At 49.9% G+C, this 25888-nt stretch overlaps 1 protein-coding gene and 1 pseudogene across 2 annotated transcripts in view; both read left to right on the top strand.

Moving 5' to 3' along the window:
* LOC144124489 (uncharacterized) overlaps nucleotides 1-25888 on the top strand; it is a 1136493-nt gene that overhangs the window by 159933 nt on the left and 950672 nt on the right. The window lies entirely within an intron of this gene.
* The window catches only part of LOC144126324 (uncharacterized), an 80576-nt pseudogene continuing 75086 nt past the window's right edge, over nucleotides 20399-25888 (top strand).

Raw genomic sequence — 25888 nt, 5'->3', positions numbered from 1 at the left:
TGCCGTAGTGGAGGGCTCCGGAATAATTTACATCCCCTGGGGATCTATAATGTGCACTGACATCGCACAGCACACGGGCGCCTTAGCGTTTTTCCTCCATTTGCAGAAGGCAGAATTTGATTTGAATATGTGTTTGCAGGTGTTTTTAATAATAATAATAATAATAATAATAATAATAATAATAATAATAATTGTTTTTGACGGGAAAAAGATGGCGCAGTATATGTCTCATATATCGTTGGAAACCTGAACCGCGCCGTAAGGGAAGGGATAACGGAGGAAGTGGAAGAAGAAAGGAAGAAAGAGGTGCCGTAGTGGAGGGCTCCGGAATAATTTACACCCCCTGGGGATCTATATTGTGCACTGACATCGCACAGCACACGGGCGCCTTAGCGTTTTTCCTCCATTAAAACGCAGCCATCGCGGTAGGGTTCGAACCCGGGAACTCCGGATCAGTAGCCTAGCGCCCTAACCACTGAGCCACCGCGGCGGGTAGCCTGTACATTTTCTGAGCGTTTGGCGGTGACAATATTCAAGTGGCTATAATACGGTCAAGGAAATGAAGGTTAAATGCAGGGAGTGTGAGGAGTTGGTAAACGTGAAGGAAAAGCGATTCGAACCGGAAGAGGATGCTCAGGCGCGGATTTCATGCGCAAATATTTGTTAAGTGCACGCAGGGAAAGGCTTGGCAAGAAAAGCCAAATTATCGTCACGTATTGATCCTCTACAAAAAAAGGTAGAGGTAGAAAAAGCAGAAAACCGAAATGTTTAGGAGCTGCTTCGTCAGACTGAAGAAAAATGGGTGACACCGCCATCGGAAACCACAATGGCGGACATTCCAGCGCGAGCCGCACGGATGGGGCCCGCATTGGCCTAGGCAGTTAGCATAACCAAGCAGGTTTCGACAGGGACAGCTATTCACAGGTAGAACTCAAGAAGTTTGGAGTGAATGGGGAGAAAGGGAACAAGGTAAATCCAGAAATGAGGTCACAGTGATAACATATAGCATAATCAGGAGGTTGGCAGGGAGGAAAAAAGTTGTCATGTGCTTAACGCTGGTGAATCAAACATGAGGAGGTGCCAAGGAGCAATAATGGAGTGGGAAAAAGAAGATAGGAGAGTACCAGTCGGGACTTTCCCAAGGAGGACAATGAAAAGCCAGCTAAGAGAGACGAAAAGCAAACTGTCTTAGAATGTGGCAGGGCGTAACCTGGTAATGGTAGCGACGGGGCTGAATGATGTCCTCAACGGTGACACCACACAAGTTGTGGAAAGATTAGCTCGGGGAGTTGACGATATAAGGGCAATACCACAGCAAGTGCAGATCGTGGTGGGCACAGTACCGGAGGTGCAAGCACGTAACAGAAAATTACCAAGGACGTGCTGACTATTAATCGGGAGATAAGGTAGGTAAGCCTCAAAAAGGCTTCGAAGTGGCAAACATTAAAACAGGGAAGTGCAGGAAAGTGTCAGGGTAGGAGTAGAGATCTGCTGGTGCCTGGTGGGCAGTAGCTTTTTAGGGGTCAAGGGAGGCTCAGTGCAAAAGGCAAGTAGAAGCAAAAATAAAGCGAAATAATGGAGGATGAGCCCAACAAAATGGCCACTAGGAAGGATGAAAACTACAAAAAAAATTTAACATCAGGGTCAGTTGCTTAAACATACATGGCAGTAGAAAGAAAGTGAAATGGTTAGAAATAGAACAGGAGTTCAGTGACGATGAAACAGATGCGTACGCTCTCTGCGAGACATCCCAGATATCTAGTATATCCACTGTATATTGACGGTTTATTCAGAACTTAACCCGCTGGCCCGAAGCAGTGCCCATTCGGGGTATTACTGCGAAAAAAGTTGTCAAACCTTCGTGTCAGCATGGGTTTCCCGCTTAGGTTGGCCGGCATTGTTACCATGGATAGTGGCCGCCAGTTCCAATGCACCTTCTTCACTTCCCTCACCGGTCGGCTCGACGCTAATTACTCCCGAACCACAGCATACCATCACTGTGCAAACGGCATAGTCGATCGGCTCCATCGCCAGCTCAAGGCTGCCGTCACTGCGCGCCTGGATCGCGAGCGCTGGGTCGGCCACTTTCCTCTGGTGATCCTTGTGCCTACGCGCTGTGCTTTCTCGTGACCTTGGCAGTTCGGCGGCCGAACTCGTCTTCGGTGTACCCCTGCGGCTTCCCGGAAACTTGTTCGTTCCTTCGTCTCCCTCGTCCCAGCCCCTATAGTACCTCCAGTGCCTACAGGGCTGTATTCAACACCTGCGCCCAGTGCGGCCTCGATCATCTGACCGCCATGACTTTGTACACCTTGGACTTCCTCGTTGACACATGTTTTTCTAAGGCGAGACGCTGCAAAGGCGCCTCTTACCCCCTCGTACGACGGCCCGTCCTGCGTCCTCAACAAGACGACAAAGTCGCCGACTATCCTGCTGAACGTTCGGGAAGAGGCAGGCTTTTTGGATTGCCTCAAGCCCGCATACCCAGAGACTCCTCCCCAAAAGCTCCCCTCGGATGTTGCCGGCTTAACTGCCCACCTGCCTGACGCCAAGCAGCCCCATTTCTGCCCCGTCGGCGAGTGCATTTCGCAGCTCTTTCTGGGTGGGGGGCCCTGTAGAACACTGTTATGCTGCAAAGCGGAGGCGCTAAGATCGGCTTTTCCAGCCGGCGGAAGAAGAATCAGATGAACTGCGCGTGCTCGGCGTGCATGCACGGCATGGGCTGTTCGGTGCTAAAAGCCTGCTACGTTGGTCCTCTTGCTCTGGCTCTCCGCGGCGACCCCGTAAATTCCCTACAATGGCGACGTCTGAGGAGGGCGCAACATAACAATAATCGAGAAGAATGGGGGAGGGTAGGTGTGCTGATGCATAAAGGAACAAATTGGCAAAGAATAAAGATGACAAGCAGCGATGGCGTAGAGGTAGAACGTCCGCCTCGCGTGCAAGAGGACCGAGGCTCAAATCCTGGTGCCGCGCAATTCTCCACCGGGTTTAAAAAAAATCCGCGTGTCGATAGAATTGCATAACCAGGCCTGGAGTGCGGCCTGATCTCGGTGACCAGAACCGACAACGCACTCTCTCACCAGAGCAGGATTTGGCCACCCTGGTGTAGAACTTGGCCACAACCTTCTATGATCATACCAATTAACCCTCGGCCCTCAGTCCCCAGCGGCTGCAGAGCAACTGACCACGGCGGCGGTCAGACCTGTGACGCAGCGGAGGGTGCTAAGAATCTCTGGCTCCGGACAGGCCGCCATTGGAATCTGAACCTGGCAACGTTTAAGGCTAGAACTTTAGCTAGTGAGGCTAGCCTAGCAGTGCTGTTTGAGGAACTAGCGGGAATTAATTGGGATGTGATAGGGCTTAGCGAAGTTAGGAGGACAGGTGAGGCGCATACAGTACTAAAGGACGGACACATACTGTGCTATCGCGGGCTAGAGGATAGACGAGAACTAGGTGTAGGATTCCTCATTAATAAGGATATAGCTGGCAACGTAGAGGTGTTTTTCAGCATTAACGAGAGGGTAGCAGCTATAGCAATTAGGCTGAATAGGAGGTACAAGCTGAAAGTGGTGCAGGCCTACGCACCCACGTCCAGCCATGATGACCAGACCGTTGAAAGTTTCTATGAGGACGTAGAATCGGCAATGAATAAAGTAAAATCGCAGTACACTGTACTGATGGGCGACATCAATGCGAAGGTGGGCAAGAAGCAGGCTGACGACCACGCGGTAGGTGACTATGGGATAGGCTCTAGACATAGCAGGGGAGAGTTATTAGTCGAATTCGCGGATAGCAATAATTTACGGATCATGATTACCTTCTTCCGCAAACGAGAAAACAGTAAGCGGACCTGGAAGAGCCCCAATGGTGAGATTAAAAATGTGAATCGACTTCATACTATGCGCTAAACCTGGCATCATTCAGGATGTGGCCGTCCTCGGAAAGGTGCGTTGTAGCGACCACAGAATGGTAAGGTCTAGAATTAGCTTAGGCTTGAAGAGGGAACGGACGAAGCTAGTGAAGAAGAAGACCATTAACGAGTTAGCCGTAAGAGGGAAAGCACAGGAGTTTAGGATAGCGCTGCAAAACAGATATTCGGCTTTAACTGAGGAAGATGATCTTGACGTTCATTCAATGCACGATAATCTGACATCAGTAATTACGGAGAGCGCAGTAGAAGTAGGCGGTAGGACAGTTCGAAAAGATACCGGGAAGCTATCTCAGGTGACGAAAGATCTGATTAAGAAGCGCCAACACATGAGGGCATCTAACCATACCGATAGAATAGAACTAACGGAGCTATCAAAGTTAATAAATAAGCGCAAGGTAGCCGACATAAGGAAGTTTAATATGGAGAGAATCGAGCATGCTATAAAGAACGGAGGTAGCCTAAAAACAGTGAAGAGGAAGCTAGGCATAGCTAAAAACCAGATGTATGCATTAAGAGACAAGCAGGGCAATGTCATTAGCAATATGGATAAGATAGTTAACTTAGCCGAAGAGCTCTACACAGACCTGTACAGTAGCCAATGTAATCAGAGCGTTAATGAGAAACACAGCAGTGCACAGGAATGCGTCATCCCACCAGTAACGAAGGATGAAGTAAAGAAAGCCTTAGAAGCAATGAAAAGGGGGAAAGCAGCTGGCGAGGATCAGGTAACAGCAGATCTGTTGAAGGATGGAGGGGACATCATGCTAGAAAAACTAGCCACCTTGTATACGCAATGCCTTATGACCTCGACTGTACCAGAAGCTTAGAAGAATGCAAACATTATCTTAATTCATAAGAAGGGAGACGCCAAGGACTTGAAAAATTACAGGCCGATCAGCTTACTATCCGTTGCCTACAAAGTATTTATTAAGGTAATCGCTAATAGAGTCAGGGCAACGTTAGACTTTAATCAACCAAATGATCAGGCAGGCTTTCGTAAAAGATATTCCACAATAGATCATATTCACACTATCAATCAGGTGATAGAGAAATGCGCAGAATATAACCAACCTCTATATATAGCTTTCATTGATTACGAGAAAGTATTCGACTCAGTGGAAACCTCAGCAGTCATACAGGCATTGCGTAATCAGGGGGTAGAAGAGCCTTATGTCAAAATACTGGAAGATATATATAGCAACTGCACAGCTACTATAGTCATCCATAAAGTCAGCAATAAAATTCCAATAAAGAAGGGCGTCAGGCAAGGAGACACGATCTCGCCAATGCTGTTCACCGCATGTTTACAGGAGGTATTTCGAGGCCTGAATTGGGAACAGTTGGGAATAAGAAGAAATGGAGAATACCTAAATGATCTGCGATTTGCTGGTGATATTACCTTGCTGAGTCACTCAGGAGGTGAACTGCAAATCATGATCAATGAGTTAGACAGGCAGAGCAGATCGATGGGTCTAAAAATTAACATGCAGAAAACCAAGGTAACGTTCAACAGCCTGGCAAGAGAACAACAGTTCACAATTGGCAGAGAGAGCCTAGAAATTGTGACGGAATACGTCTACTTAGGGCAGGTAGCGACAGCTAATCCGGGTCATGAGAGGGAGATAACTAGAAGGATAAGAATGAGATGGAGCGCATATGGCAAATTCTCGCAAATCATGAGTGGCAGTTTACCAATTTCCCTCAAGAGGAAAGTGTACAACAGCATAATCTTACCGGTACTCACCTACGGAGCAGAAACGTGGAGGCTAACGAAAGAGTTCAGCTTAAGTTAAGGACAACGCAGCGAGCCATGGAAAGAAAAATGATAGGTGTAACGTTAAGAGATCGGAAGCGGGCAGAGTGGGTGAGGGAACAAACACGGGTTAATGACATCCTAGTCGAAAACAAAAGAAAGAAATGGGCTTGGGCAGGGCATGTAATGCGAAGGCAAGATAACTGCTGGTCCTTAAGGGTAACGGAGTGGATTCCAAGAGAAAGTAAGCGCAGCAGGGGGCGGCAGAAGGTTAGGTGGGCGGATGAGATTAAGAAGTTTGCAGGCAAAGGGTGGATGCAGCTGGCAAAGGATAGGGTTAATTGGAGAGACATGGGAGAGGCCTTTGCCCTGCAGTGGGTTTAGTAAGGCTGATGATTATGATGATGATGATGATGATGATGATGCAAAGAAGATGTCTTGACAACGAGAACGTTTGCCGCTAAAAGGACATGGCTAGAGGCAGTTTATTCAGGTAAAGCGGATAAATGCAGGCAAGGAAACAAGGACCTAGTAAATTGTCTCAATGACAATATTAAACAGCTTGAAGACGGTGGTGGAATTGTTTTGTTGTGTGACATGAATCAACACATCGAGGGTTGGAATATAGGCTCAGATTGTCACGGAAAGTTAATGTCAGACTGCTGTCACTGGCGCAGCTTAGTTATTTTAAGTACAGAAACTAAAAGTAAGGGACAAATGACGGAGAAATTTCGTAACGGGCACACGACCATTCACTACTGCCAAATGTCGCAGGGGATCCAAAGCAAGCTCGCAAAAACTGTAACAGACGAAGATGGGGAGTACAGTCTGGGAACTAACTATAAGCGCATTATGCGGCACATGTCAGCCCTGATCAAACGAGAAATGCCCGGAAGACAAAAAGCGAACGCAAAGTTAAAGGAAGAACAAAAAGCCCTAATAGCAGCCGGAATTAATGACGCAATAGGACGCCCAATGGAAATGTGCGATTATAAATACAACTACTCATCAGTAGAGACATGAAAAAGTAAAGAGGTAAGCCGTTGGTGAGGAAAGTGGAAGCCCCGAAACTGGTGGAAAAAGGAAATTAAGGAGGCCATCGAACAACGACGGGTGGCTTCAACAGGACTTAGGGAAGCAAAGATGGTGCAGTTATCTCAAGAGGAAATAGACCAAAAATGGCAATCATTCCGACGAAAGAAACTGAATTGCAGGTCCTCGTCCAGTGTAAAATAAAGCAGGCCACTGGTCGCACGATGGCTGAAAACCGCGATGTAACTAAAGGTGGGCCAAGAAAATTCTGGAACCACATAATCTAGCTGGATAAAAAGAATAAGAGCAGCAACAACGTATTAAAGGTGCCGGGGTAAAATGTTTACAGGGAGGCGACGTTGTGAAATACATTACATCAGTTACAGGCGAGTCATTTAGGAGCTACGATAGGGCAATCCACCCCCATGAGGGAGCAACACAATGACAGCATAATAGAAAGCAGCTCAGAAATGGCCCATCCTAACTGGAAAAAGGTGAAGAAAATAATCCTATATGCACATCCCCAGGGTTAGACGAAATTTCAATCAAGCTGATTAATGACCTTGGTCAAAGGAACACGAAAACGTTGTTGAAAGCGTTGGAAACAGTTATAACAAATAAGCGAATTCCGCACAGCTTCCGTACGAGTAATATGAATTTCATTTATAAATCGAAAGAAGTTAGCATGTACAAAAATTCATCAGACTAATTATGATAACGTCTGTTAAATAAATAAACGCTCACAGTGCAGGCGATGAAATTAAAAATGCAGTCATGGGTAATAATACATTTCACCCATAATATCTGATACCTGAGAACTTCAGAACGGCTTCAGAAGATGTAGGGGGCTTTGTTTGGTTTCGTTTATGGGGGTTTAACGTCCCAAAGCGACTCGGGCTATGAGAGACGCCGTAGTGAAGGGCTCCGGAAATTTCGACCACCTGAGGTTCTTTAACGTGCGCTGACATAACACAGCACACGGGCCTCTAGAATTTTGCCTCCATCGAAATTCGACGGCCGCGGCCGGGATCGAACCCGCGTCTTTCGGACCAGCAGCCGAGCGCCATAACCACTCAGCCACCGCGGCGGTAGGGGGCTTAGATGGCAGCCTGTTCGTGCTTACCCAATGCATGGAAATAGCTAAGGCGTAAAACAGACCCCTGTATTTAGCCTTCCTGAGCATAAGCAGTGCGTAAGAACAACGACCTTGTAGCAGCGACCATTCTTATTCGCGATCAAAAATTATCCCATAAAGGGTTCATGCCGACGCTGCAGGGGTGCTGGTGTGAGGCTGGTAATTAAAAATAGCATTCGTATATTTTGCAAAGGTCATTACGCCAGCTTTGCATCCTCTCCGCTTTCTTGTTATGACCCAAGTTATCTCAGTGTTGCAGTCTAATGCTGCAGCACTAATTGGTTGATTGGCTGACGTTTCTTCAGTTCAACCGCGCGGGCTGCAATGTTGATATATTAGTCAGACGACGTCTTATAAAGTCACATATATATATATAAAAAATCAGGGACAATTATTTTACTCTTTCCAGCACAGCACGTCTCCTATGATCGATAATGATGATCAACAGAAGCAGTGTGAACTGCACTTGCTTTTGATGCGTTTTACTTGTATGTCTTAGCTTGATTGATAGAGAAACAGATTTTAGGCAGATGTCTGTGAGCTTTCTCTTTTTCTTTAGGAAAGTATAGGCAAGAACAAAAGATTATGGTGATTGTATCACAGAATCTAATATACAATGTCAAGAATAGCACAAACTGTACAAAAAGCCACCGCAATAATCAGTGTGTAAAAAATTTTGTAGTCACTGCCTAAACTTTCTGAGAAAAAGGCATCGCGCTGAGCTAGCTGTTTAATATCGAAACAAAAAATATCTGAATTTGGTTCCTCGAGATAGCGTTCTGTGTTTGGCGAGCTCGTTTACGATGCGACCCATTGTTAATTTGCACGCCGTCTCGACGTAACTCTCCTTAAAAGGCTACTCGCAGGCAACATGCGTTGGAATCAGTTTGCGGTCCTTTGTTTTGATCATTTGATCAGCCGCTCCCACTCCACACGTCGTGCAGGGCCTGAAGGCGCGCAGAACATAAAAAACCTTGTCCGGATTCGACCAGTAGCCGCTCTGACACAGCGGCACGAAGCATGTTTCCGAACAGCCCTGATGCTACACGTTAGGCCCGATTAGTCACTGCTACTGTGATGACCCCCATAATGCGCAGGTCCACACGGGACGGAGAGGCAAAGAGACACCGTATGGCTCAGTTTAAACAAACAGGTATATTCAATAATTACACATGATTAAGATTATACATCAGAGGCTGGGGCGTCCGAGCTTACGTGCCGACGACTTCATGGGGGCGATGGAGTGGCTCCGGAGTTGGGCTCGAGCGGTTGCTGGCAGAAGCTGCACGCCGTCGGGCTTCCGCGCTGAAGGCCCTCTTGGCGAACGATGTCGTCCTGAGCGTGCCTCTTCCGTACTGCTTCTCGATTTTTATATCCTCTTCTCCACACTCCCTAGGGTGAGGACGCCCACGCCGGAGGGGAAGGAGGGGGGGCTAGGGCTTTCACTTGGGCGCACAAACATACCACCGCATCGTGGTCTCGCCCCCCTCACGTGTTGAGTCCGCGGGAAAGAATGTTGTCTTCGAGGTAGCGCATAGCGTCGGCTGTGGTAAGGCGCGCTCTGGCTTGCTGACAGTTCCCGCGGGTCACCGGCCTCCATTCTCCATCCATCAACTGACACTCGCTCCTCAAGGTAAGGCGCGCTCTGGCCCGCTGACAGTTCCCTTGTCCTGGAATGTGCTCGGAAGGGCCGCCCCTGGAACCGCCACGCCAATTGGGGAGGATAAAGCCTGTTTCCCCGCGGCGGCGGCGGCGGGTCCGGTTGGGTCCGGTTGGGCTTAAACCCCTTCGTTCTTTTTGTCACTCTCAACGAGCATGGCTGGGTAATTGATGATGCCTGTCATCTGGGTCTCCGTCTACGCCGCGCCGTCGAACGTGGAACCTCGTAGCACACACAAGGAATGTACCTCGTAGCACACACAAGGAATGTACCTCGTAGCACACACAAGGAATGTACCTCGTAGCACACAAGGAATGTCACACTCGCTCACCCTCCAGAAGAATGTTCTCCGAACATTTGAGTCCCTGCAGCTCCCCTTGTCTTTCTGAATCGCCTCGCACAGTGCGTCCGACAAAACACTTTTCGCTGCACTCAACACCACTGCACAACACCATATGCCTCCGCTGTCATAACTGGCGTCTCCAGGGGCAGCACTGATCTTCTTTTACAGATAAACATGAAACTCAGCACCCAAGCCCCTCCTTTCTAGTCCAAACTGGACGAAATAAATTTACCACAGTTACAAAGGAGCTCCCACTTCTAGCACGATCACGGCACAGACAAAAATATAGATAACGAAAGGAAGTAGGGCAGGTTCTGCATGCGCTCCGCATGCTCCCCTGTGAAGGTGTTACTTAATGACAGAAAGGTTTAACTACCAACTCCGATAACTTAACACATAAGCACATAGCAATGTTATGAGCTGTGGCATTACACAATTCTAACCAGTTCAAAACTCCGCTCTGTTTACACCATTAGTCCGACTTAGTTTTCCGATTTCGCAGCGGATATCGGCCTTCATGAGTCATACTAAGTAAGTCTGTGACCCTTTGTCTGCTTTGGGAATCGCGAGGGCTCGTGGCAGGAGCCTCTCCTGGCGTTATCTGCGCGGCAACCTCGCGCGCTTCTTCTTCTAGCAATGCATGAAGTAAATCCGGTGGCATTCTGGCCGTCACCTCTGGCGCCTGCCGAACAAATGCAGGAGAGGGCGTTTCTTGCGAACTATCTGCGCGCTTCGCTTCACTTCTGTCCCCATCAAAATCCGCGCTTTCCCTTTCCTCATTTCGTGAATACTGAACCGGTGCCGACTTGAGGCGATTTGCGTGTATCCTTATCAAGCGCCGGTTCACGTCTCGGACTCTGAAGTTTACCGGAGAAAGCTTCTCGACAACCTCGCACGGTCCTCTCCACTTCGTCTGGAACTTACGAGCTAGCCCAATCTGCCTTTGGCAGTTTTCAATGTACACGCTGTCCCCCACATTAAACGGCGCGTCTCTAGCACTGCGATCGTGCACCTCCTTCCTGCGCTTCGCCGCTTTCTTTAAGGCCTCCTTTGCGATGTCCCTCGCCACTTGCAAGCGCGATTCTAGCTCCACCTTATAGTCGTCCAGTGAAGCGTATGGGACACGACGGGGGCCCTCTGGCACTTCACTAGGCTGGTCCGGGTCTCGGCCGTAGAGAAGAAAGAATGGCGATTCGCCCGTGCTCTCGTGTGCTGCGGAATTGTAGGCAAACATTGCATATGGGAGCCACAAGTCCCAGTCCCGCTGGTCGCGCGAAACAAAATGCGACAGGAACCCGGCCACGGTTTGGTTCAGTCGCTCCACCGCGCCGTTGCAAGCCGGATGGTACGGTGTTGTCTGCTTCTTAGCGATCTTAAGCAGCTCGCAAACTCTCCTCATTAGCTGCGACACGAAGTTCGTTCCCCGATCTGTCAAGAGTTGCCTCGGGGGTCCATGTCGGAGCACGATCTGTTCGACAAATGCTCTTGCAACCGTGTCTGCCTTCTGATCTGGGAGTGCTACCGCTTCCGCGTATTTTGAAAGGTGATCGACAAATACTAAAATGTACTTGTTTCCGGAAGTGGTCGTGGGCAATGGGCCCATTATGTCCATACCTGTCCGCTCGAAGGGAGCCGAAACCTCAGGGAACGGCTGAATTGGAGCTGGTCTTCGTCCCTTGGGTGTTTTTCTTTCGAGACAGGAATGACACTTCGCACAGTAGTCTCTAACATCCTGTCGCATGCCACTCCAAAAGTACAAACGCTCCACACGCCTGCGTGTCTTCGCTACGCCAAAATGACCGGCGCATGGCGCATCGTGAAACGCGCGAAGAACCCTTTCTGTCCACGACCGAGGTATGACGACTCTCTCCCAAGTGGTTTTCTCTGGTCTCCCTTTCCTGGTTGGCCTCGTGCGCCGACACAGGGTGCCGTGTTTGTCAATGAAATAACCTAGCTGTTCGGGGTGAGACGGTGCGCCCTCTAAGCTTTCGATTATTCGCTTCAGGTCAGGATCTTTGCACTGCTCTGTGCGTAATTCGGCGGGGTCGACTACGGGGACAAACTCTTCTATAGCTGCCACGGCAGCTGTGCGGCTGAGTGCATCAGCATTCAGATGTGTCTTTCCTGACTTGTGCTCAACTTCAAAGCAGTATTCCTGCAGGTGTAGATTCCATCTAGCGAGTCGCGAGCTAGGGTCCCTGACACTCATCACCCATTTCAGAGGATGGCAGTCTGTGACTAGCTTGAATTTGCGGTCGTAAAGGTAGCATCTGAAGTGCTTTACTGCCCAGACAACGGCGAGGCACTCCCTTTCCGTAGCTCCGTACTTTTGCTCTGTGGGGCTCAGCTGTCGGCTAGCAAAAGCAACGGGATGTTCTTTGCCCTCGATAATCTGAGATAGCACGGCACCAACTGCGAACTTTGACGCATCTGTGGCCATAACGAAGGGCAAATTAAAATCCGGGTGGCGCAACAGCGGTGCACTCATTAGCTTCCTTTTCAGGGCCCCAAAAGCATTCTCCGCGTTTTCGTCCCAGCGAAAGGCGACATTTTTCGCTGTTAAGGCGGTGAGCGGCTTAGCGAGCTTGGCGAACTCCTCTGTGTGCCTTCGGTAGTAACCGATCAGGCCGAGAAACTGCCGGACCTGGCGGACGCTAGTCGGGGATGGAAAATCCGAGACACACCTTAGTTTCTCAGGGTCCGGTCGCACGCCGTCAGCTGAAACAACGTGCCCGAGGTATTTCACCTCGTTTTTGAGGAATTGGCACTTAGAGGGCTTCAGCTTGAGACCCGCTGCTCTTAGTCGCACCAAAACCTGCTCAATATCGCGCAAATGGTTCTCAAAACTGTCACTGTATATGATAATGTCATCCATATACACGAAGCACAGCTTCCCCAGAAGACCTGCCAGGATAACATCAGCGGTTCTCTGCCAGACAGCAGGGCTGTTGGCCAGACCCATCGGCATTCTTTTCCATTCATAGTGCCCTGAGGGCGTGTTGAATGCCGTTTTCTCGGCATCTGCCGGATCCATTGCTATGTGCCACAATCCCGCCGCCATGTCCACTACCGTGAAGTACCTGGCAGAGCCCAGCTGAGAAAGCGTCTCCTGTATATTGGGGATGGGGTATGGATCGATGCGAGTTACGGCATTTAGTTTGCGGTAGTCCACTACCAATCGATACGAGCCATCTGGCTTTTCCACCAATAGTGCTGGTGCTCCCCAGGGTGACTTTGAGTGTTCGACAATGCCGCGATCAATCAGGTCCTGCACCTGCCGCTCCATCTCCTCACGTTGGGAGTAAGGAATCCTGTACGCACGCTGGTAAACGGGCGATGAAGTGCCGGTTTCTATCCTGTGCTTTATAACGCCACAGCAGCCCAAATCCAGGTTGGACGCGGCGAATACTTCCGAGTAGTCGTTCAGCAAACCAGCCAGAGCCTTCCTCTCCCTGGATTTTACGTGAGAAAGATCGAACGACACCTTTGGAGCAGCCGAAGGACTAGCGTGCTCTACAGTTGCGAGTACCGTATCGGTGGGCTCACGTTTCTCTATCGCAGAGGTGAAGAAAGCCAATGTTTTGTTCTTGGGAAGGCTCAGTGGCTGCTGGCTACAGTTAACCACCCGTAGGGGCACTCTGTGGGCGTCATTAACTGTCACGAGGCACGCGGCTGCCTTCAGGCCATTGCTGAGAGAGTCGACCGGCTCAAGCACTCCCACGGCGCCGCTCTCTACATCTGAAGGCACAAACGCGTACAAAATGTGCTCCGACCAAGGAAGGACGACCGCCTCATCGACCAGCCTGACGGCAACCCGCGAATATACCTTCTCCAATGATCCCACTGTTTGACGGGTGTCAATATCGGTAATGCGAATCTCAGCCCCTCTCCTGTTCAAAAACGGAACTTTTGATCCGCCCGCATTAACCTCTTCCTCAGAGAATGAGACTACTACCTTCCCTTTTCTCAAAAAATCCTGCCCTAATATACCTGACACTCCGTTTGGCAGAGACACCGTGTCTGGGCATACGTAGCAGGGGTGCTCCAATGCAATTCCGCCGAGAGAGAAGTGTAACCGGTAGAGTCCACTTATGCCAAGAGGATCCCCCGTTATGCCTACAAATTTGGTTGCCATACCACCAGACGCTTCCAACACCTCGCGGTCCCCCTTCCTTCGAAGCGTGTTAAAAGTGCTCTCCTTAAGCAATGTCACCTTTGACCCCGTATCTATCAACAATTCCATGCAACAACCATTTAACTTGCAACGCACAACAGGGCATGCCTCGTCGGCCACACAAACTACCACCACCTCATCATCCACTGCTCCCTCCCCACGCTCCTCAGGCTGGGGAGGGCTATCTAGTTTTCTGTCTCGGTATCTGGAGCCCCGCTGTAGGCTTGCTTAGGGCGTGTCTCGCCTGCTTCTCTTTGTGGCTCCCCACGGCGCACGTTTTGGCAGAACCTGGCGATGTGTCCGCGACCCTGGCAAGCGAAGCATACGATTTCTTCAAAATCTCGCATACCGCGCCTGTAGCTTTGTGGCGGTCTCCGGTTTCCAGCGAATGGGCGCTGTTGAGCGCGCGCTTCAACCTGGCGTTCTACCTGCTGAGATAGCAGCTGTTCTAAGCGATCTAACCGCTCTGTCAAGAGAGCAACCTCAGGGTTGAGCACTGCTCTCTCTATGACGCGTACTCTCGCTGCGGCTGTCGTTAACGCCTCATTTTGTTCCTCATCCAATGCGGCCTCCACGGCTTGGTCGAAATTGCTCGGCTTGCGCGAGAGCACGAACCGGCGCACGGGGTCTTGCAGACCAGCCACGAACAAAGCGGTCATTTCCTCTTTAAGTATATCCTCCGCGTATTTCTTCTTAAGCTGGTCTCCTTCCTCCTCCCTGCTTAACGTATCGCGCGCTAAGCGCTGAAGCCGCGACGCAAACGTTCGCACGTCCTCCCCTACCATCTGTCCGGCGTCACGGAGCCTCTGTACTCGCACGTGACGTGGTTCAGTGTCAAAATGCTCAAACGCGAGCTTCTTAAATTCCGCAAATGATTTTGTGGATTTTACTTTTTCGTCTCGCCATGCAAAATCATGAGCAGCTCCTGCCATCTTACACCTCGCCATTCGCAGCATTTGAGCATCGGACCATCCCCCCATTTTCCCAATCTCTTCTAGCATGGAAAAGAAATCGCAGATTGGAACCCCTGTCTTATCTCCCGTAAACGTCGGAATGACGCTTCCTAATGCCAGCATGCTTGCTCCGAGCGACGGCTGTGGAGTGGGAGCTCCCTCAGATAAAGACATTTTTTTTTCAAGCCCTCCGGTGCCTCAAGCCTCTCAAATGGGGGTAAATGTCCCACAATCAGTCCCGTGATTCCCTTTTGATTACAATTTTGAAGTCATGAATGTCGCAGCATTCAGAGGACATTTGCTTTTGAGACCCCACTTCTGACACCAGTGAGATGACCCCCATAATGCGCAGGTCCACACGGGACGGAGAGGCAAAGAGACACCGTATGGCTCAGTTTAAACAAACAGGTATATTCAATAATTACACATGATTAAGATTATACATCAGAGGCTGGGGCGTCCGAGCTTACGTGCCGACGACTTCATGGCTCCGGAGTTGGGCTCGAGCGGTTGCTGGCAGAAGCTGCACGCCGTCGGGCTTCCGCGCTGAAGGCCCTCTTGGCGAACGATGTCGTCCTGAGCGTGCCTCTTCCGTACTGCTTCTCGATTTTTATATCCTCTTCTCCACACTCCCTAGGGTGAGGACGCCCACGCCGGAGGGGAAGGAGGGGGGGCTAGGGCTTTCACTTGGGCGCACAAACATACCACCGCATCGTGGTCTCGCCCCCCTCACGTGTTGAGTCCGCGGGAAAGAATGTCTTCGAGGTAGCGCATAGCGTCGGCTGTGGTAAGGCGCGCTCTGGCTTGCTGACAGTTCCCGCGGGTCACCGGCCTCCATTCTCCATCCATCAACTGACACTCGCTCCTCAAGGTAAGGCGCGCTCTGGCCCGCTGACAGTTCCCTTGTCCTGGAATGTGCTCGGAAGGGCCGCCCCTGGAACTGCCACGCCAATTGGGGAGGATAAAGCCTGTTTCCCCGCGGCGGCGGCGGCGGGTCCGGTTGGGTCCGGTTGGGCTTAAACCCCTTCGTTCTGGTTGTCACTCTCAACGAGCATGGCTGGGTAATTGATGATGCCTGTCATCTGGGTCTCCGTCTACGCCGCGCCGTCGAACGTGGAACCTCGTAGCACACACAAGGAATGTACCTCGTAGCACACACAAGGAATGTAGCTCGTAGCACACAAGGAATGTCACACTACTTTCATTTCCTTGGGCTCAAAGAAAAGAGCGAAAAAAGCTAAAGAGCAGCGTAGGTGTGTGAAAACGCTTCGAAAACACAAGGTGCGGCCAGTGCAATTATAGCAAGTCGGGGTCACTGACGGCACGATGGATGGATGGATGGATGGATGGATGGATGGATGGATGGATGGATGGATGGATGGATGGATGGATGGATGGATGGATGGATGGATGGATGGATGGATGGATGGACGGACGGACGGACGGACGGACGGACGGACGGACGGACGAGCGGACGGATGGGCGGACGGACGGACGGGCGAGCGGACGGACGGACGGACGGATGGATGGATGGATGGATGGATGGATGGATGGATGGATGCATGAATGGATGGATGGATGGATGGATGGATGGATGGATGGATGGATGGATGGATGGATGGATGGATGGATGGATGGATGGATGGATGGATGGATGGATGGATGGACGGACGGACGGACGGACGGACGGACTGACGGACAAGGCTGACTCTTTAAATCGGGCAGTGGTTCAAACCACTTAGTCTTGAATTGTGAAATCTTACTCTTGTCTTGACAAGCAGCGTTCCCTGGCCACCAGAGTTGCACTCAACACTGGCGCTGGTACCTCATCCCAGTGAGAACCCCTGAGCTTAGACACTAGCCAGTATATTGCAGGCACTGTATCGTGACTGACAATACCACCGGCACCGAATTCCTGATTGATGCCGGCGACATTGTCAGTGTCCTTTCTGCTGTGCACCGCGACTATATTTTACGGCCGCTCACTTACGTGCTCGCCGTGAGCGGCACACGCTGTCCAAACCCGCATCACCAAATTTGTTACAATGCACAGTTAATGCAGACGAAATTCGGCTTTTGCGAATAAAATTAACAGAGCTAGCACTTCCCATTCTCAAAGAAATAACAAAAACATCATTTGAAGATAAAGGAACGGTAGTTGGTACATACATAGATCACTTGAGAGTTTTTGGGCGTCTTAACCACCTAATATTTTTCTAATAACTGCAGTGAGAGGAATATTTTAAGCACTCATAACTTCGTATCTCCAACTTCGCATGAAAATCATTTCAATACACGGAAGCTTGTCATACCACGGACCTGTTACTACAGGCGTACCTCAATGCAGCATTCTTGGATCACTCCTCTTTAACCTATACGTAAACGACTTCACTACCGTCAGCTCCATTGCACATTACATATGCTATTCAGAAGGCACTGACTTACTGCCTCACCACTATAACCTTCAATCACCAGCGGGTAGGTATCAACAACGTTCTTCAAGACATCTACCAATGGAGTGGAGTGGACTGCATCAAAATTACCATTAACAAAACTATGGCTGTAATTTTCACTCCCAGATGATTCAAAATACCATGCACCCTTCGCACTCTAAATATCAGAATAAGATCTGAGCCTACAGCAATCGTTGATACAGTTTAAACACTGGGCGTATATCTACGCAAAACCTTGTCATTTGAAACTCATATTAATGATGTCACAACAAAAATGCCCAAATCAGTTGGTATATTAGCAAAATTCTACGCATTCCTAACAGAACCTGCCAAACTGCGTGTATAAAAGCTCTCATCTTTTCACATATGTCTTTGCTTCCTTGTTCGAGAGGGAAACAATCTTTAGTAATCTAAATCGCATACATAAACTAAAAAAAATGTCGTTTCGACATATTGCCGCGAATCTGTGTATAATTTATTTGTTCATTCTTCAAAGCTGCCGGCGCGCTGTTTTATCGCTTTGTTTGCCAGACTCGACCACAATTATACCTATTGATTGCACCGAGGAGCTGATTCTACGCTGTTCCAGAATGTTTTGCAACTTTGCACGCCGTATGTCGGAAATTCGCTATCAGCTTTAAATTGAGTACGGCAGACAGCGGCGGGCATTCTGTTCGACGACCGCCGAGCACGCAAGTTTCTATGTCTCCACCGAGTTATTCAGTTCTTTGTGGGCGCAAGTCAGCCTGATAAACTTTTGTTCGAAGCCCTTTTCGCTCTATTCCTGCAGGCCGGACTGCTGTCACTAGCAAGGCTGTCACAATTACGTGACATCTCTTGGAGGTGTTGGGTAGCCTTCCATGTACCGGATACCCCCTTCAAGTCATGACACCAGCCCTCTGCGCTTCGCACCGGAGGATGGGCCCCCAGTTCACTGAACCAGCCGACGTCTCCAAGCGGTGCAACCTGAGTTCGGGACCCTGCCGGACCGCACCCGACAGCGAAAAGACGCTGCTACGAGCACTGCTACCTCGCCACAGAGGTCGACCCCGATCAGAGTGCAGCAGCCGTGGGTGCCACCAAACTTTCAATTGATCCCGAGGCGAAGAGCGCGAAGAATAGTTAGACCAATCTGAGTGCGCGACATCACTCAACAATCGGGATGATGCGGTGAAAATTGGACACGTACTGAAACGATGAAGTGCCTTTCCGGTTGACCTTCAAGTGAGCCAGAGTTCAACTGTTGCTATAGGCCTTACCATATCTGGTCCACCATGGTGTAGCACCAATTCACCTTTGATCTTGACCTTCCGATTTGTCGATAGAGGGCGGTAGAATAGGCCGCAGGGTTCATTGGATGACCTATCTCTTACGATCGACCATTTTTTCTCACTGGAGGGGTCTGCACGTCGTGATACAAAAACCATGAGTCGTCCCTACGACATGGGGGCTATTGAAGAAGAAACTTTTTGAAGGTATTCGCCAGAGTAGGGTGGAAATAAAGAGCCGAACGGCTCCTCGAGTCCCCGGGATCCAGCGTCCGAACGAGGCCGTCAGTGCTTATGTCGAAGAGATGAAGCACGTCTTTCGCCGTGCCGGCCCCAAAGTGGCCGAAGAAAGTTAAATTTTTAATGTGCGGCGTAAAACAACTTTTTGCCAGCCTCGTCCGCTAGTTGCCAAAAACCGTCGATAAATTTATGCAGGAACCTTGCCTGATCGAGACGACTCTCGACGTCCGGGCTCGGCAATCCAACCGCCCTGATTATGTCTGTGCATTTCGTCCGGCCAGGACAACCACCACGAGCGATAACTTGAGGGAAGTTATCCGCGGAATTGTCCGCGAGGAGCTACGACGACTGCTGCCTACTTCTCCACACCCTCAAGCAGTGACTCTCATGGAAGTAGTGCGAGAAGTGCAACAGGCACTTGGCACCGCGACTTCGACGGCCAAACAACCTCAGGCCATCACTAACGCCGCCGCGGTGCGCAGCCAAAGGCGTCCTCCCACTCAGCGCCAGGAGCCGTATGCATCGCCGCACATATCCGAATCGCCTGCCCGCCCAACTCAGTTGCAAACTCACCCAGGAAAAGCCGACCTCTGGAGGATTGCCGACTAGCGACGCTCACTCTGCTTCCATTGCGCCGAACCTGGCTACATCTTTCGGAATTGCTCCTTCAAAAGAATGGGCTTGCGTGGCTTCTCAGTTGGTGCCCCACGACCCCGTCCCGGCCAAAGACCACGGGATATCGACAAGTACCGGCGTCGAGAAGAGTACGTGTCATCTAACCGTCTCTCCCCTCGCCATCGCCGTCCACGCTATGTTTTGCGTCGCCGAGCCGCAGCTACGCAGTGGTTCTTCGCGGAAGGTCCCCGAACCCTTGTAGGAGAAACTAAAGAAAGCAGCCTTTGGAGGTAAGGTTGCTCACCAGCGAAACGACGATCTTCCACCGACGACACCGCATGAAGACGTCACATACACAACACCGACGCCGCATAAAAACATAAGCTCGTCCACGAAGCGACCGATATTGAAAATGATGCCACCACCGAGAAAGGACCGGACGACACGCCCTACCAACGATTTACAAACCCGACGAAGCCGTGACCCAACACTGAGGACGACCTGCAACGCAAGATCCAGGACATCTGACTTAGAGGTCGCTATCTGCGGCCTGAAAGTTACGGCTCTAGACGACGCAGGGGCCGATTATACTGTCATGAATGGAATATTCGCTGCGCAGTTGAGGAAAGGCACGACCGCATTAGATGACCTTCAAATCCGCACCGCAGGAGGACACCTCATTACGCATCACCACGATGCACAGCGGGAGTGAGTGTTCGAGCACGGTTCCCGCGACGTAATATTGGCAGTCGATTTTAAAGATAACCATCATGCGCACATCGACCTTCGATCCAAGCTCATCACGCTTTCGACGGACTAAACTATCCCTTCGTTGACAACCATGGAGCAGCATGTTGCCCTGAGAACCATGGATGATCAAGTGACCGCCCGACAATGATTAAGCGTCATAGTTACCGTAGGTGCCACGGATGCCAAGAACATGGAAGCTCTGGTCGAGGGAAGCATGGAGTTGAGTCTAGAACGAGGAATCGGCATTACAAGAGGCATTGCCCATTTCCGCAATAGTCAAGCTGAAGTGCTGCTGAAAAACTTCGTGGAAGAGTGCCGGCACATTAATGAAGGAACGACGATTGCTTTCTTCGTCCAAATATACGAAGTTCGCGACGCCTTCGCCCTGCTCGATCGAGCCCCGAAAGATTCAACTAAGAAAAATCACAAGCATGTCTTCGACATAAACCCAGCCATGCCCCGGAACAAACAAGACCAGGTCCGCAATCTGCTTCAAAAATACAGTGAGTACTTCTAGTCATCGCCGTACGCACGACAAGCACCAATTGGCAATCGTCGCATTGTAACCGATCACCACACTCTACCTCTCCGCCAGAGCCCCCACAGTGCGTCACCGCGACAAAGACAAGTCACCTGGCATCAAGTAGAAGAAATGCTTTGGGGCAACGTCATCCAGCCATCTAAGAGCCCGCGCCACCGGTTGTTCTAGCGGGGAAGAAAGAGGGCGTACTTCGATTCTGCATCGATTGCCACCGCTTGAACAACATAGCTACGAAGGACGTCTACCCCATTCGCCGCATAGGCTACATACAGAAACGGCACTGTAATGCCAAGGATTTCTCATCAATGGACCTCGAAAGGGGTTACTGGGATACTGAGGTCGATTAAAGAGATCACAGGAATACCACATTCATTACACCGGATGGGCTCTATGAGTTCAAGATAATCCTATTTGGACTCTATTCCGCATCAGCGACGTTTCAGCGAGTAATGGATACAGTGCTGGCAGACCTGAAGTGGCAAATTTTTGTGGTACGTTTAGATGACGTTGTTTTCTTCGCCTCGAACTTTGAAGAGCACCTGAAAAGGCTTAGAACAGTACTAGACACAATCAAGCCGTCCGACCTAATCTTGAAAGCAGAAAAGTGCCACTATGTCTGTGAAGAGCTGCAGTTTCTATAGGCCACATCGCTAGCAAGGAGGGAGTACGCCCGGACTCGCAGAAAACTTTTGCTATTGCACTGTTTCCAACGCAGGGCGATAAGAAAGCTTTACGCCGATTTCTCGGACTGTGCGCACATTACCAACGATTTCTCAAGAAGTTTTCGTGCATCGTCGAGCGTACTGCCGTACTGCCAAAGGCAGGCGTACCATTTAAATGGGAAACGCCGCAAACAGAAGCCTTCAAAGAATTTCAGCGTCGGTTACAGTTCCCACTGATCCTCTCGCTGTTTGAGAAAAACGACGAAACTGAAGTTCATACCGACGCAAGCAGCAAGGGCCTAGTCGCCGTCCTCGTTCAAAAAAGCGACGGGATGGATAAAGTCATTGCCTACTCTAACCATTTCCTGCCCAAGGCAGAGGCTATTCGACAACTGAGAAGGAGTGCCTTGCCATCATCTGGGCTACGTCGAAATTCCTGAGGACGACCGTTCAAGATGGTCAGCGATCACCACGCACTGTGCTGGCTTGCCAGTTTGGAGGACCTCTCCGGCCGCCTTGCTCGCTGGAGCCTGCGTCTCCAGGAGTTTGACGTCACCGTCGTTTACAAGTCCGGACGCAAGCACTCTGATGCCGACTCTCTGTCAGGAGCCCCTGTAGATGCACCGCCGCCGGGCGACTATGAGGGCATCCTCCTAGGACCCATCAGCTCCAGCTGTTTTGCACAGCAGCAGCAGGTGTAGGGTAGCCTACTGGGGATCGCCTGGTTAACATCCCTGCTTTGGCGTCCCTGTATTTCTCTCTCTCGGACAGAGACTTAAAATACCTCATCGAGTACTTGGAGGGCAAGATTTCTTCATCTCCCCTCCCTCTCGGTCAAGGGAGGATTGTATTCGTTCTGTGTACAGAATGATGTCCTGATGAAGAACTTTGGCGCGAACAAAGCATGATACCTCCTTGTTGTACGTGCCAGCCTTCGCGAAGAAGTTATCAGGCTTCACATATGGGGTTTTCTGGCACCCTCCGCCGCATGCAAGACAAGTATTACTGGCTGCGACTGTCCGCCGATATCGCACGTAATGTGACAACCTGCCGAAATTGTCAGCGCCGAAGTGCCCCTCCCACCCGACCAGCAGCATTTCTGAACCCTACAGAACCCCTATCAAGGCTCTTCCAGTAGATCGCCATGGACCTGCTTGGCCCTTTCTCAAAATCAACGGCTGGAAATAAGTGGATGATCATAACGACCGACTACCTGACCCGCTAGGCTGAGGAAAAAGCTCTACCGAACGGAAGAGCCGCAGAAATCGCCAGATTTTCGTCGGATGCATTCTTCTGCAATACGGCACCCCGATGTGCCCATGACGGAGAGAGGAACAGCGCTCATGGCAGAACTGACGCAAGCCATCCTGCGCCACAGCCAAACAAGCCACCGGAGGGTATTTCAGTAGAACACGTTCTTGGGCAAGTTGGTTCATAGCTTGAGTAGGTGAAGCGCACAAAAACACAGCACACAGGAAAGGAATACACGAGACAGGCGCCTGTCTCGTGTATTCTTGTCTCGTGTATTCCTTTCCTGTGTGCTGTGTTTTTGTACGCTTCATCTACTCAAGCCACCGGAGTACAACTGCATAGCATCCGCAAACCAACGGACTGACGGAACGCCTGAAGAAAACCATCGCTAAAATGCTCGACCAGACTTATCTAGACCAGACTTATCTAGATGCGACCAGACTTGTCTAGATTGATCGCATCCAGGCGGAGCTAATTCTATGTTGTTGCAGAATGTTGTGGTAACCTTGCCCGGCGTATCTCGAAATTTCTATCAGCTTGAAATTGAGCAGGGCCGAGAGCGACAAGCTTCTATTCGATGACCGTCTCGCACGCTTGTTGCTACGCCGCCGCAGAGTCATTCTGTTCTTCGTGGGCGATATTCAGCCTATTCAGAATTTCTTTTACAAATCCTTCTCGTTCTCTTCTTGCACGCAGGACTGCGATCACCGTTACGTGGCAATAGAGAAGAGGTCGGCCCACAGGCTCACACAGGTGCATGTTTTACAAGGGTTCTTTAGCTAGTGCACATGTCCTATATTTACGTACATTGGCAAAAAGGTAAACAACAACTTCGTAATGGTCAGCAAGCACAAAAGCGAATGCGAAGTTAACCAGGTCAACATCCGTACACGACACGCATTTTACAAAATGATGGAAAATCTCTCATTCGTGGACTTGTTTCGGTCAACAAATGCTACGTCATTCTCCATCGTCATTATTGAATAACAATGAACACATTAGACTCAAAATAAACCACATTAGCATCTTCCAAGTTAAGTTTTTCAGGTCTTAACAAGTATCAAGAAGATGAAATTGATTCACACTGGGCAAACAATTATTTGCTATTTTCCTGTTATACCGATTGACCTTATAATCATGTGTGCGGCCTTTATGTTGTGATTAGGAATCTTATCTTTCTTCCTTCTTTATAGTTACTCTACTTATTATAGAACTGTGTAAATTCTGAAGAATAGTGTTGCAAGACCTAATTTCTATTGTTTCGTTCTCTTTACATACAGTGTTCGCTTTTTTTCTAAGAAATCAGAGTACTAGCTCTCTTTGAAGAAGAGCCTGTGGTAACTGTATGAAATGAAAACAGGGCTGTCAAATGCAATCAAGTTTTGGCGGACGTCAAGAACAGTCGAATCATGTTAACTATTAAAGTGATTAACTAATTCTAATAGCTAAATTTCCAACTATTATTGACAGGCACTTGATTGGAATTAGAGATTTGTAGCCGGTGATTAATATTACTCTTATCCGTTTTTAGAGTCTCTAAAACGTGACTCTCGGCGCTGTCGCTCGACAAAATTTCGCAATTTCGACTAGTTAAGTAGACTGGAGGGGTGGCTTTGCCTGCATTCTTCTCGAAAGGTCATATATTTTGGCACGCGCTAGCGAAAATTTGGTGAGCCACAGCACCAAGGGTAATCTTGTTCTCGAAATTCTAGAAACTGATATGGCTATCACTGACAGCTGGCTACAAATCTCCAGTTGAAACCAGGTGCCTATCGATAATAGTTGCCATGTTAACTATTAGAATTTATGTAATCACTTTAATAGTTAACATTATTCGCCTGTTTTGTACCGATAGCTACATTACGGTAGCATTTCGAGCCGTCAGCGTGGCGCCGCCACGCCGTGGCTGCACCACCACGCCTTTGATGCGCCGCCACGCTGTCACGTGGTTGGTCACGTTCTGCGGAGCAGCTGCCGGCCGCGCGGCGCCTTGGCCGATCACGTGGTTCTTCACGTGGTTGGTCACGTGACCAAGTTCCAGTCAGCCAGCTGTAGCTATCGCGTCACTCCCGGTTTAACCAAAGCTAAACCACCGCCAATTTTTTTTACCCTCGCCAACATTGCTATTACCATATGCCACAAAAGGTTCTCGTTACTTCAAAAACCGCTGGACAGGCTATCCTCCACAAACACGGGCACACACATTCTATCTGCACTAAAGATTCAACCAACAGCTCTCTCTCCGGAAAACACCCAAAGCACTCCTAAGCAAATAAAAAAAAGCAAATCACTCACCCACTACCCAAGAACGTACACCCTACCCACAACCGGGAAAGAGGCGAAGCACGCGCAAAAGCCCTGTATAAAAAAAGGTGCGGACAACGAAGACGCAGTCTACGTAGGCACGGCAGAATATCCATGCGACCCAGCCTACGCCCTAAGCGTGGTGTCACACGACCTCAAACACAGGGCTTCGGGCTCGATAAGGGCAACCACCTCCCTCGAAGTAGAAGAGGCGGCCATAGCACTGGCCATAGCATCTTCCACTGCCAAACTCGTAATGAGCGACTCAAAAACCACAGTCAGGAATATTGCAAAGGGAGAGATCCATTCAGCCACCTACAAAATTCTCCAATCAAGCCCCCACGACCCTATGCCAATTCAACTAGTTTGGGTGCAAGCCCACGCAGGCAACGCCGGAAACGAGGAGGCGCACTCTATTGCTCGAGCGTACGTCAACCGATCAGTCCAAACAGTCGAGAGGGATTGCGCGCCGGACAGACTAATCACCTACAATGAAATCACGCTACACTACAGAGAGGAAAAGCTCACATATCCGCCACCACACCACACCCTCACGAAGGAACAACAGACTATATGGACGCAATTCCAGTCCAGAACGTTTCCTTCACAAGCCTATCTAGCACTAATACACACGGGCCAGCACAGGCCCGAATGTTCTCTTTGCGGGGCTCCGAGAGCAAACTTTGAACACATACCCTTCACATGCCGAGAACTCCAGCCACCATCTCGCTGGAACCTCGAAGACCTAGCAGGTTGGGAGATCACGGTCTCTAGCTCAGAGCTTGCCTCACAGAAGAGGCTGGTGGAATGGACGGAGAAGGTC

Source organism: Amblyomma americanum, chromosome 3, assembly GCF_052857255.1.
Source record: "Amblyomma americanum isolate KBUSLIRL-KWMA chromosome 3, ASM5285725v1, whole genome shotgun sequence".
Classification (NCBI taxonomy): domain Eukaryota; kingdom Metazoa; phylum Arthropoda; class Arachnida; order Ixodida; family Ixodidae; genus Amblyomma; species Amblyomma americanum.
Note: the sequence above shows the minus strand (reverse complement) of the source record. Positions and strands in the feature narration are given on the sequence as shown.